We start from the raw sequence: 5,825 nt of genomic DNA on the forward strand, positions 1-5,825 counted from the left end.
GGAGGAGAGGATCGGACAAAGACCCCCACCACCACCACCACCACCCAGCTGATGTGCAGGACGCACCAACACCGCGAAACCACGAGCATCCATCTGTTTTCCCTCCTTCCTCCCGCTCCCCCCTCCTCCCTCGCGCCCACCTTCCCGAGCTTCCCGGGGAGCGGCTCCACGGCAAAGTCCCACGGGGAAGTCGGGAGGGGAGGGTGGGAGGTGGAGGAGGACTGGAAAGAGCCTTCCCTGCCCTGCCCTCCCCCCCCCTCCGCGCCACCTCCACCCCCGTGTCATTGAGGGATGGCACGCGCCCGGCTTTTAATTAGGCGCAGTTAATTGCCTCGGTGCAGAGGAACATTGTTCCCGCTGGTGGGAAGCGAGAGGGGCTTCAGGCTTGGCTTCTCCCGGGGGGAGGGAGGGAGGCTTTCCTTGGATGCTGCTCCCGAGAGGGGGTTGGAAGACCTGGACTGAGAGGGGTGAGAGGGAATTCGCTGCTCCAAGAGGACAGGGGGGTTAACCCTCACACCCCCACGGCCGAGATGAGCCTGTTTGTGCCCAAAAGAAGAAGGGGGGAGGGTCCAGATTTGGGAAATGGGCAAGGGGGTCGATCCCTTGGGATCTGCTGCGACTCCCCGTTGTATGTCCCTTGTGGGGAGAGGCTCAGAGCACTCCAGGGAGGAAAACATGGGGAAGAGAGGCTGTCCACCGGCAGAAATCCAGGCGGTATTCCCACAGAGTGTCAGCAGAGGGGAGTGGCAGGATTGCCTCGGGTCCCTCAGCCTGAGGGACGGCGAAGAGCATTCCCGTGTTTTCACTCCCTGCCAAAAAGAAAAGTCTAACATGGGAAAAAATGGGGGGTTTGGAGCCCCAATCCCGCCCCTGCTCCCTGACCTCGCAGCCCTGGGGGTCAATCCCTTCCTGATCCCTGGGGACACACGGGGCTGTCCACCAGCAGAAATCCAAGCGATATTCCCGCGGAGTGTCAGCAGAGGGAGGTGACCCCTGGAGGGTGGCACTTGTCCAGCGTGGTGGCATCACCCGCAGCCCCTGCCCTCTGCGAGCCCCTCCGGCCGTGCCCTCCAGCCAGGGGGTAGTCTGGGTGGGCACGGTGTCAACCCCCGCGCTGACAACGAGCGACAGGGATTTTACGACCCCACTTAGCCTTCAAATGCGGCCGAGTGACCACATCCCGCCACATTCCCGGGGGTTTTCCCACCGCCCGGAGACTTCCCTGGCAGTCTCAGAGATCGGAGCTGAGTCAGGAGCTGCCCTTTGGGGTCTCTCCGAAACCAGCGCTTTGCAAACTCCCCCGAAGGCTCGGAGGGAGGGGGAGGGCGAGTGGTCAAACATCTCCTCGGCGGCTCCGGCAGCTGGGATAAATATTTATGAGGGCTGTCAGGGTTGTGTTTCAGGACACACGCCAAGCACTAACCACTGGAGGTTAGCAAGAAACTGCCCCCCATTGGCATATTATTGGATAAGTGTCCATTACAGGGGCTGACTCCTTCCTCCCAGGCAGCCCGGGGGCGGGGGGGGGAGGAGATGCTCTCACAGACAGGATATTGGAGCGCAGAGTGGCATCCCCGCGTTCCTCGGTGATTGCTCGTAAAAGTCACTCATCCCTTCAAACCGGCCCTCGCTCGGCAATATTTAACTGCAGGCTCCGAGGCGGGGGGAGGGGGGGAGAGGTCGTGCCCAGCTTCCTGCTGCTTCCAGGTGGTCTGTGGGGTTGGATACCCCTGGCCTAGCTCGGTCAGGATCTCCTCCACCAACCCTGAAGCCACACGTGGCGTGGTCACTGCTGGCTCGTGAGGATGTTGGAGCAACATCCCACCCTCGGGCACCTTCCCCCTCTGCAATGCTTGGTGTTTTGGGGGCTGGGAGCTTGATGGGTCCCAAACACATCCTACAGAGCAGCGCCCTGGCAGTTTAAAGACTTTTTGGGAATGTTTTCTGTGCAGTTGTACTGCTCCGAGGCTTCCTGATGTGGTTTTAGCCGAGGTCAGAAGGTGCGATGCCCCCCCCGGGGTGGGTGTGGAACCAGGGTTGTATCCGTGGGCAGAGTGGATGACATCACAGGATCACAGGATCCCAGAGTGGGTCAGGCTGGGAGAGACCACAACGGGTCATCTGGTGCCACCTCCCTGCTCCAGCAGGGCCATCCCAGAGCACAGGGCACAGGATGGTGTCCAGATGGGTCTGGAATATCCCCAGTGAGGAGAGTCCACCCCCTCTCTGGGCAACCTGTTCCAGTGGGTGCTCAACCTCACATTAAAGTTCTTCCTTATGTCCAGGCGGACCTTCCTGGGCATCAGTTCCTGCCCATTCCTCTTGTCCCATTGCTGGGCCCCCCCAAGCAGAACCTGGTCCTTTCTCTGCCCCCTCCCTGCAGGCACTGACAGACAGGGATGAGGTCCCCTCTCAGCGTCTTCTCTCGAGGCTGAACAGCCCCAGCTCCCTCAGCTTGTCCTAGAGATGTCCTCTCCTTGTCCCAGAGATGCTCCAGTCCCTTCAGCATCTTTGTAGCCTCCACTGGACCCTCCCTTGAGCTCCATGTCTCACCAGAGCTTGGTAGATGCCCCATCTGGGGATGGTGAGGGAGCACAGCTGGATGGTGGGAGCTGTTGGATGCTGCTCTGGCTCAGGGACATCAAACAACACCAGGTCCCCAGGTGAGGGGACATCTGTGGGGACAGGATGCCCTGGGACAACATCTCCCACTCCAGAGCCTGTTTTGTACCTTGTAGTGTGGGCACGGCCTGGGGCTCCTCAGGGCAATCAGAACCCATCAGGTTTGGGGGCAGGACACTGGTGTCCAACAGCTGAGCACCAGCAAGGAGGAGGAGGGAGAGGGAAGGTTTTGTTTGGTCATGGAAGGACCAAATTCCTGCAGGCAACAATTCCAGCACCCACGGCAGGGAAGCTGAGGAAATTTTGGGAAAGGAAGGAAGAGCAGCCCCCCCTGCAAGGCTGGATTGATGCCCGTGCTCCGTGGGCAAAGCCAAGCTCGGGAGAAGGGCAGGAGAGCTGGGAGAAAATGAGGTTTGAGGAGGGAAAACTTCCCCCTGTGCTCAGGAGAAGGATTCAGACTCAGAGGTGGGATGGGACCTTAGGGAGACAAGTGGAGGAAGAGACACAGCTCTACCTGTCCGACCCCAGGACAGGGAGAAGTAGGGAAGGAGAATTTCACTGGGAAAATATCCCCTGGGATCGAATCCAGGGCTGACACCAGAGCAGCACCACAACCCTTCTGCAACAGCCTGGGAGATGCAGCCTTGTCACCCTTGGTCACAGCAGGTTCAGGTGTCCTCCAAGGGTCTCATGGGGTCAAAGAGGACAAGGAGCCACATTCCCAGGAATGCTGATGAATTTTGGCCTCTGCCACAAGGAACCTGCATGGAAGTGCCTCCAAAGTCGCTGCCTGGTGGCACTGGAAGGAGACAGAGCGAGTGGGACTGTGGGCTTGAAGAGCTGCTCTGTCCCTTGTTATTTTTTGCTGTTTGATAAGATCCTGGTGATGTTTCCTGTGGATTTAAAAGTCCTTTGTGCAGTAAAAAAAGCAGCGGGTCAAATGCTCGTGTCTAAATATACACCCATAAAATTCATTGGAAACAATAACAGAAGTGATGACCCGGCACTTTTCCCCTCCCTGCCTGTCAGACTTTCCTGTGCAGCACTGAGAGGATGGATTTGAGAGGATGGTTTAATGTATGGACAGGGGAATATGGATAAATGAAGCAGAAATGGATGGAGATGGGATCGATGGGCTCCCCACACACCCCGACTCCTGTCAGTGCTCTTCAGTTCTCAGTCAGACCTAAAACATCCAGGCTGCCTAAAGCTTTCCCAAGGCTTTGGAAGGGGGGCTGAAACACTGGCACAGGTTTCCCAGAGAGGTGATGGATACCCCATCCCTGGAAACATCCAGTGTGGGGTTGGATGGGGCTCTTAGCAACCTGTTCTGGTTGAAGATCTCTCTGCTCATTGCAGGGGGGTTGGACTTTAAAAATCCCTTCCAACCAAACTGTTCCAGGATTCCAGGATTCCATCCCCATCCTGATGCTGATTTCCACTGTGGAACAACAGGATTGGTGCAGACAAAGCTCAGGAACTGTTCTCTCCTGGAACGGAGAACAATTTCTCTCTCAAAAGGATGCTACCATAAAATGCCCCTCGTTCAGACCCTAATTCTAACCCACGTCTAGAAAAAGAGGTTAAAATGTCTCTTAAGCCCTAAAATGTCTCTAAAATCCCTCTTAAAAGATGGGAGGATCTCAGCTCCTCCTGTGCCTCCACTCCCACTGCAGCAACACAAAGCCACCACCATGGAAAACCAGGGAAAGAGTATTGGATAGAGGAGGATACGCAGGGATGGGGGACAGGTAGGACAGGCAGGACTTGCACTCCTACACTAAATCTGAGATGCTGCATCTCACCAGGCCAAGCATCAGTTTTTATCTCCCAGGTTAAGCTGGACCAGGCTATGGAGGGCTAAGGCTGAGCTCTTCCTTAGGATTTGCTGGAAGCACATCCAGGAATGTGATAGGGGAAGTGATTGGAGCTCTCGCTCTCCGTGCAGAGCAGATTCCTTGGAGCGCTTTGAAATCCCCCTCACTGAGCTCCTGAGCACAACTCCATCCCAACACCTCCAGAGGGGACGGAGATGGGAAAGGGAGAGGGAGGCAAAAGGCTCTGGGAATGCTTAGGGAAAGGCCACACATCCAGAATAAACCACAGACCGACCACAGAAGGCATCGTGTGAGAATCAAAGAACGTCTGTGCCCACCCAGCCACCTCCATCACATCCCCTCTTCTTCCTCTTCGGAGCAGCAATTCCCCAACTTGACTTTGGTTCCAATCCCAGGAGGATTTTTAGCCAGCTTAGAGTATTCCCAGAGTTTTCCCGTTGCCACTCATCCAACCCCTTGTCCCAAAGTGCTTTTGGATGGAAGTGTCTGTCCCTGGAAACTCCAGCTGAGGGAGGGGGACTGTGGCTCTTTGTTGCCAAAACAGTCAATAAAGACTGTATTCCATAAAAAAAAAATTAAAAAAAACTGCCATGGAGAGGTTTTGGAGCAGAATGGTGTTAAATCCGTGTATCCATATGATTTTTCCCTTGATTGATTCCCTCGGTTCACCCTCAGTTGGGATAAGGCCACTGATTCCTGGGATCAGGGATGTCCCTTCCTCCGAGGGAAAGATGGGAAGGAGGAAGGGTTAGGCAGGGGTAGGGATGTTTCCCCTATTCCCAAAGAGGCCGGGCACCACTCCTGTGCTATTCCCAAAGCTCTTCCAAGCCTGCAGCACCAATACAGTTAAAGTGCTCTTTGGTGTCGTGTTGCTTTGGCTTCCCAGGAGCTTCCCAGGCTCCGAGGGGGGCTCTGGCACACGGCATTTCTCTCCCAACACATATTGATCCCCAGCTCCGGAAAAATTATTACACTTGACCCCAAGGCTGCCCTCACTCCACCAGCTGAGCTGGAGAGCAGGAAGAGCCGGGAAAAGCTGCGGAGGGAATTCCACAGGGGGAGGAAACGGGGTGCTGGGAGATTTGTTCGGAGGCTCTTCCCTTGGGGTGGGATGGAGGTGGGAAAATGCTCCGCTGATGGAGCCATGCGGTTGTTGAAGGATCACAGGGATTTGGGCTGAGGGTTTCAAGGCAGTTGTGGGCAAAGGCAGCGGGTTTTAGGCAGTTTAGGTGAACTTCCAGCAGGCAGGGAGCTGGATAGTGGAAGTGGATAAGGCTGTGCAGGGCCAGGAGTTGGACTCGAGGATCCTTGGGGGTCCTTCCAGCTCAGGATGTTCCCTGTTTCTAACATATTAATTCAGGATGT

This window comes from Manacus candei, unplaced genomic scaffold (assembly GCF_025592945.1).
Source record: "Manacus candei isolate 608988 ecotype Guabito, Panama unplaced genomic scaffold, ASM2559294v1 h1tg000148l, whole genome shotgun sequence".
NCBI classification, from domain to species: Eukaryota; Metazoa; Chordata; class Aves; order Passeriformes; family Pipridae; genus Manacus; species Manacus candei.